The sequence below is a fragment of the Papaver somniferum genome, chromosome 7 (genome assembly GCF_003573695.1).
Source record: "Papaver somniferum cultivar HN1 chromosome 7, ASM357369v1, whole genome shotgun sequence".
NCBI lineage: Eukaryota > Viridiplantae > Streptophyta > Magnoliopsida > Ranunculales > Papaveraceae > Papaver > Papaver somniferum.
In genome coordinates, this window is record NC_039364.1 from 173,745,060 (window position 1) to 173,751,808 (window position 6,749).

Below are 6,749 nucleotides of genomic sequence, written 5' to 3' on the forward strand. Positions count from 1 at the left end.
CTTTTGTTTTTAATTTTCTTAGTTTTGCATTTCATATCTTGTATTCCCATCTTACATTTTACAACTCCTATCAAACCCTTTAAACTCCTAAGCCATGCGAGGTCATACGTCGCGCGGTGAGAATACCCACCCTTGGGTGAGCGTCCCCGCCGGCTTGAAAATTCTCCATTCCACTTTTTCTCTAATTACGTGAATATAACACCAAAAAAACACTTTCGGTTGCAAAAAACGGGAGATACACAGCGAGGAAAAACGGGAGAATACCGTGAATGTAACGGAACAAAAAAACATTCTTTTCCGAAACATAAAAAAGAAAAAAAAGACTCTCTCTCTATTCTCCTCTCGACATTTTTTCTTCTTCTTTTGGCTAGGGTTCTTCTTCCCGAGATTCATTGTACAGGGAATAATATCAGTACTTTTCTTCTGGGTTGATTTTAGTTTTTTTTTCTTCACGGTTTGATATGATGATTTGCATTGAAGAGAAGAGTAACTGAATTGAAGTTAGGGTTTCAAGTAATCAATCCGAGAAGAGTAACTGACATTGAAGTTAGGGTTTGAAGCAATCAAGCCGAATGAAACATAGGTTAGGGTTTCTCTGCTTTGTTTTGATTTTTGAAACTCTAATCTCTTGATCTTTTCAGTCTTCTTATCTTCTTCAGATTAAAAAAATTAGGTTTTTCTTACTTTTGATTCTTTTTTTTCTTATTTATCGTTCAATTGATGATGGGTTTTTCTAACAATAGTGCTTTATTATTTTGTGATAAATTTTTTAATTTTAGGGTTCATTTGCAGGTCATTCAGATTTTCATAGCTTCCATCTTGAAGCTATTTTATTATTTTTGGATTGCAAAACAGGTATTCCGTTGATTTCTCCTATGGGTTTCTATGATTTGTTATTTATTATATTATATATATATATATATATATATATATTTTTTATTTCGTGTTTCTAAGTATAAACATGACTTTCAGATTTTGAATTTTGATTTTGTAGGCCTGCGTTATCGAATCCGATCAAACAGATAATAGGGTTTGCTCCTTTTTTTTAATTTTGTTTTTTTTTGATTTTGCTCTCTAATACATAGATTCACTATGCTGTTAATTGCATTTGGAGTTTCAATGATGTTGCTGAATTTCAATTTCATATAGAATAAGTCCATATGTGTATTAGTTGTTTGACGATTTGCAATAAAGACTTACTTCTCTGTGAAAATATATATTAGTTAGTAAGGTTTGTAAATAGTTGTCCAGAAGTTATTCATATGATTACAGAGAAGATTTATCTCACATGTATTGGTGATGTAGGTAGAGAAGAAGAAGGATTAACATCTCAAGAGGCTCGATTAACACTTGCTGAAGCTGTGCAAAAAAACGTAATTGAATTTGCCTACTCCTTATTAGATTAACTATTTTTTGTTTTCTCATATTAGGTTTCTGTTTGTATTGATAATATCTTACAACTCTCTACTTTTGTCTTTCTTATGGGTCGCATGGTCGAAAATCGTTGTGCTGAAGACTTAAACATCAATCCTGCTTTGAAACCTGTAGTTCGCAAAACAAAAAGGAGTCGTGCTTTGAAACCTGTGGTTCAAAGAACAAAAAGGGATGCATAATTTGAGTTCAGTATTTCTGCTCATCAAGGACCATTTACAACAGTTCAGTATTTCTGCTCATCAAGGACCATTTACAACAGTTTAGTATTTCTGCTCATCAATTTTGGAACTAGCTAAGAATGAAAATTCTATTATGTAGGTACAACTTTTTGAGTTGGTATGTACCTGTGTAGGAATTGTTTAGGCGTTCGTTTATAATGTACCATACAATTGCCATTTTGAACATTACAATTTAGTCTCTTTTTTCATTTTTCTTTGCAACATTGCGGCATCTATTTAGAATTTAGTCTCTACATGACTAAATATCAAATACTAATCTCAATTTTCTTATATATGTCTGTGCTAATGTCATTGCAATGTTGTTGTTGCAGGTAATTTCATTGATTAATTCAATGTAGCTTATACAGGTCAATTCAATGCCATATGGGTACACTACCTAGGGCACCTCCACCTTGGAGATTGATATATAATTATCTGTAGGTACTCAGCACCAAAAATTCTTTGCTCTGAATGTTCCAGCTGCAAACCAGTGATACAATAACAGATTCCAAAAATTACAAGCATTGGCAAGTAGTGAGAACTGTTTCATCTGAAAATTCCGACGACCTTCGTGCAAAAGGTAACTGATTGTTTTATCCCCATTACTTCCTTCTTTTGGCATCACCTATGATATTTTTGAATTATTGAAGGCATGCTTATAATTAAAGTTTGTGGTAAGGCAAAAGTACTTTGGAAGAGAACGCCATAAGCCACATGTGGATTTTATTTGTCTTAAATGTCATATATCGCACAAGCATGGGAAGGCGTACAATTTGCAATATGACTTGCTAGATCAACTCCTCAACTTTGGGATATATAATGTTAACATTAAAGATGCTATCATTTCTTAATTGTGTATATTGTTCATAAAGGATTTTTCCGTCATCATCTGTTGAGCTTAACATCCATCGTCAGCTTACTATTTACGGTTGCTACAGAAAAGCTTATACACATTAATTCAACGCTTTCATGTATTATCACAGTTTTCTTCAACCAGTAAAGTTAATCTTGAATACGTGCTTCATTTGGTCATGTAGGTTTATTGTTTTTCTTTTTTTTGGAACTCATTGTTACGAATTTGACTGGTGTCCACTTTTCATGTCATTTACTTTGAGTCTTTAGTCATTTGATGTATTAACAAATAATCTATTATTGTTAGCGGGATTTCTGAGGTTTACATGTCATGGACGAGACAACATAGGTGATGAGATGAATAAGAGCCACATGATTCTCCACCTCTGCCTTATTAGCGGGCTACCTTTGCTCAAGATAATGTTAGAATAATAATCCATTGACTCTGTGTTCTAGGTAGTAAAGGAAGATCTACATTATACTCCCTCCGTCCCACTCCTAAGTGACCTATTTGATTTTAGATTTTGTCCCAATGATAAGTGATCTAAATCACTAAACAATGAGATATTCCGGAATTATCCTTTTAGTTAATTATATAATATATGAAATATGTATAATTTGATAGGCATGTTTATATTCGTTACGTAGGTGTTTTAAAATGCTTTTCAATTGTATGAAATTTGCGAACATCCGTGGAGTATTTTGAGAGATAAACCATTTTTAAATTTCACTAGTTATTATTTATAAGGGTATAATTGTAAAAAATGATTAAAAATACTATTTTCCTTGCTTGCCTTAAAAATTGTGCAAATTTCAAATAGGTCACTTAGAAGTGGGACGGAGGGAGTATTATGTGGCGTAGGAGTCCTGACGATCTAATGGATTATCTGAGCAGACAACTTCAATTCATTTTCCCTTGGTTGCGATGAGTTCTTAATTGTACCAGCATTGTGCCTAAATGTTATGCTACCCATGGTTTTATGCACCGGCTGCAGGTCTCATCTCATAATTAGATACAATTGAGAAAAAAGACTCCAAACTAAAGTGATATACTAATACACATCAAAGAGATATTTCTGCAAAAATGCCACCATTTAAGATGTGCCACTATTTAAGAACCCAATGGGAAGGTGATAATAGCTTAGGGAATGAAACATCATAATCTAATATAATAATTATTATAAATTCACCCGCGAAAAGGTACAAGAACGGGTCACTTAGGGTCCGTTTATTGTTCAAGCAAACCAGTTATTGTTCCCCGCTCTTTTATAGTTTTTCCTCCCTATTTAGTTTCAATGGGACTGCAATCCTAAAATATGGTTTAATTCACCCCGCCACAAACCAAATAAAAAATCCTAACCGACGGGGCGAGGCGGAGCCGAGCCACGCCAAATCAAAAATGCACACCAAATCAGAAATGCATCGGGACAAGGCGCAACAAAGCCGCACAAAACCGAATAAAAAATTCTAAGCGACGGGGTGAGGCAAAGCCGAGCTACACAAAATTAAAAATCCTAAGCGACGGGACGAGGCGAAGCCGAGCCACACGAAATCAAAAATGCACGATGTGGCAAGGCGAAGCTACATCACACCAAACCAAAAATATGGTTAAAAGAAAAAAATGATGGTGGATGGTTTTCGGGTCCGCACGGTGCGTAGCACGGGCACAAAATCTAGTATCTATAATGAAAGTTTTGACGAATTCTCGTCAGAAAATTCTGACTGCGCAGTTGTCACGAAAATAGCTCTTGAGACTTCATACGGAGTCCGATTTGAGTGGTTGACACCAACTTTTAAAGAGGACAGACTCACCTTGCTTTTACAAAAATAAAATCTGAATTCGGAGTCTGTTAAGTCGGAGTGATAGGCCTGGACATTTGAGTTTCTGTATTTTTCCAGAACTTTTTCAGATTGCATGACAGTTAGTCCGGAGGCCATCAAGTCAGACCTTTTATCGAAACATTGCGCCCTTTTGACACTTTATAGAAAATACTTAGGAGAACAACTTTCGTTTAGGATGTGTTTCCTAGTTCCCTACCCATTGGTACAATTTTCGAGTTTAATTTGCTGTTACGTCAGATTTCAGAATTTTCGGTTTTGAACATTGAGGACAATGTTGAGTTTAAGTGTGGGGGAGCATTTAGTATCATACTATTTGCATATGCACATAACAAATAATACTCTTTGATTTCTTGCATCCTTGAGACTTCATCTTTTGGAGTTAATTATGAGCTATTTAGGATGACACTCTACACCTCTTACAGTTCTGAGGTCTATAAATTAAGTTCCATTTATTTCAATCCTTAAATATATATGTTCATAATTGAATGTGAAACTAAACTATGGTAGTAGTTTGAAAGAGTGATCCTCGCAATCATTACTGAATCACTTTCTTTTTATTTTTGCAGTTTATGTTTCTCTAAAGTGATTTGGTGGGATCCTAATACTGTCGTGGATGTTGTAGCAAGGTAATCATTGGTTGAGTATATAAAAGTCCCATAAGACAATTGTCTTACACTCTTAAATAGTTAAGAGTGAGCCGAAAAAAGTAATAAAAATAAAAATAAAAATAAAAGAAAAATAAATATGGCTCCTCTTCTTTTATTGACATTAATAAATGATAGGTCTGGAATTGCGGATTAATCATAGTCGGTGAAAATAAAAACCATATCATCATCATATAGCAAGTTAAAAAGACTATTGATGAGGTTCTTGACACTTGGATAGCAGTATGTGTGAGACGTTGTCCCTGTCTTCGTCACCTAAGCAAGCGTGGAGTGAAGGATCCAAGGCAACTATCACATACTTGCTGAAAAGGAACATGCGCTTAGAATATATAATCATGAGGTCAAGTTAAATGGGTGCTTCTCTCAACTAGTGCGCTATAAATATATATCCTTTGAAGACATTCATACAAGTATTGTGGGTAACATCTTTCACTTAAGCCAACATTTGCACACTTCACTTTTCTATTTTCATTTTCTTATCTATCCATGTGATTTAAGTATGCGAGTGTTGTGACAAACGTTGCAACAAGTACGATGACTATCTTAGTAGAGTTTTGCAATCAGCTTGAACGTCACACTAAGTAATTGCTTATGTATGATGATTGGAATGTATGTGGGATGTTTGGAGATCAAGAACTTATGCAAGCTAATTATTTGGATTTCTACTTTGTGTCTACCCTTAGTGGTTCTTCCAAGGCGAGAGATTGGAGTAGGTTTTGTGGGTATACCTCTTGTAAACCCTCACGAGACTATAACTCGTCCACTAGGGACACCTAGGGGTTTAAAGGCCTGTTATTCATGCTAAGAGTAACCGTATTCTCAACGAAATGGAGTTGTTGTATTTAGGATTAGTTTTATTTAGTTTTCTCGAGGACTAGAAAAATCTAAGTGTGGGGGAATTTTATAAGTGCATAATTCATATGATTTTAGTGTCCATTCCATACTTCTTTTAGCTATTATTCTTGCATATTTTCGTATTATTACTTTTGTTTTCTCTTATTTGTCTCAATTAGGTGAATCATCCAAAACGAAGCTATAAAGTGCTGAAAATAGCTAGTAAGAGAAGTGTTCCAAGAATCCAAGTGCCCAAGTCCAAGAGAAGTGGAAGAAGTGCGACGAAAAGGAGCAAAACGCTCAAAATCAAGACTCAGGTCAAATACCAAGCTTAACTCATTCAAATTAAGGATTTCTCATCATCCTCTTGAAGAGAATTGAAAGATAAAAAGAATGCAAAAAGAATGAGGTCATTCCGAGTTCGGATGAAGAAGTTGTGGCCAAAACAGTTTTTATTGAATACCGAAGACAGTGAAGTCCGCGAACTGGGTTTGCGAACCGAGTTCGCAGACTTATTTCCGAAAATTTCTGCTGGAATTTGAAGTTTACGTACTGGGTACGCTTACTTATCAAACGGGAAACGTGTATTCACACCTTGGAAGGCCTAAGGGCACGTTTGGGAACGTTGATTCGTTATTTTGGGTCGGGTTCTTGAACCGAACCCAATACGTGAACACCAAGCAATGTAAAACCTATAAAAAGGTATTAGGTTATGTGAATTCATATCACATCATTAGGTCACAAAATTGTTAGGGTTTGGAGAGAAGAAACATCACACAGAGCGATTATCAATCGTAACATTATCTCTTTACTTTTGTCATATGTATATCATGGATGTTTCTACATCCATGAGTAGCTAAACACCTATTGATTGAGGATGAATTTTAAGTTGTAAACAAGATTT

At 35.1% G+C, this 6,749-nt stretch overlaps 1 long non-coding RNA gene across 7 annotated transcripts; it reads left to right on the forward strand.

Moving 5' to 3' along the window:
* The first annotated feature begins 353 nt into the window (after nucleotides 1-353).
* Nucleotides 354-3,451, forward strand: LOC113299076. Of its 7 annotated transcripts, none has more exons than XR_003334593.1 (6): nucleotides 354-583; nucleotides 793-855; nucleotides 995-1,030; nucleotides 1,306-1,748; nucleotides 1,985-2,232; nucleotides 3,326-3,451. It is a non-coding gene; the product is annotated as an uncharacterized LOC113299076 (long non-coding RNA). The 7 variants fall into 7 exon arrangements; XR_003334594.1 differs by lacking the exon at nucleotides 3,326-3,451 and adding an exon at nucleotides 2,812-2,945; XR_003334590.1 differs by lacking the exon at nucleotides 3,326-3,451 and adding an exon at nucleotides 2,332-2,665.
* Nucleotides 3,452-6,749: the final 3,298 nt, after the last annotated feature.